The sequence below is a fragment of the Galeopterus variegatus genome, unplaced genomic scaffold (genome assembly GCF_000696425.1).
Source record: "Galeopterus variegatus unplaced genomic scaffold, G_variegatus-3.0.2 Scaffold1787, whole genome shotgun sequence".
Taxonomy (NCBI): Eukaryota; Metazoa; Chordata; class Mammalia; order Dermoptera; family Cynocephalidae; genus Galeopterus; species Galeopterus variegatus.
This window is the reverse complement of record NW_007727898.1, coordinates 69,341-70,132: the sequence shown is the minus strand read 5'-3', so window position 1 is coordinate 70,132 and position 792 is coordinate 69,341.

Sequence of the window (792 nt, the reverse complement as noted above, 5' to 3'; positions counted from 1 at the left end):
CAAAAGTTTTTGTCTTATAGCTGGATGATTAATCTATTCACATTTAACGTTATCTGTATAGTTGGATTGGATTTATGTCTGTAATTTTACTTTCTGTTTTCTGTATGCCTTGTGTTCTTTTTTATTTTTTAAATCTCTTGCTTCTTGTTAATGCTTTCTTTTACATTAAGTGAATATTTCCTACTGCAACTGTAACATTTTAATTACTTTAATGATTTTTTCACTAGATGTTTTGAGGGTTTTTTTTTTTTTGGCTGTTTTTGTTTTTAAGTGGTTGCTCTAGGGGTTACCATATGCATCTAATGAGAATCTATGTCAGATTTATACTAATTTAATTCCAGCGAAATATAGGAATGTTATTCTTACATAACTGTATTCGCTTTTCTTTATTTTGGTGCTGTTATTGTTATATATATTACAACTATATATGTTATAAACCCAACGGTATGTTGTTATGATTATTTCTCCACATAATTTTATGCCTGTTAAAGTAGCTGAGAGAAGAAAGCAGAGCAATTATATGTTTATAAATTTTGTTTAGTAACCTTATTATTTACCATTTTTAGTTTTCTTCCCTTGTTCCTGTGGATTTTAGTAACAATCTAATGTAATTTTCTTATTCCATTGTAGCTTTGCTCCCATCCATCTTCTTTTCATGGCTATTGTCAAATATATGACATTTATATGAGGATACTTCAAAAAGTTCATAGAAAAAATAGAATTAAAAGATAATATGAGTCTTACTATGAGCTTTTTGAAGTACCTTGCATATGTTATAGACTTGACAATACA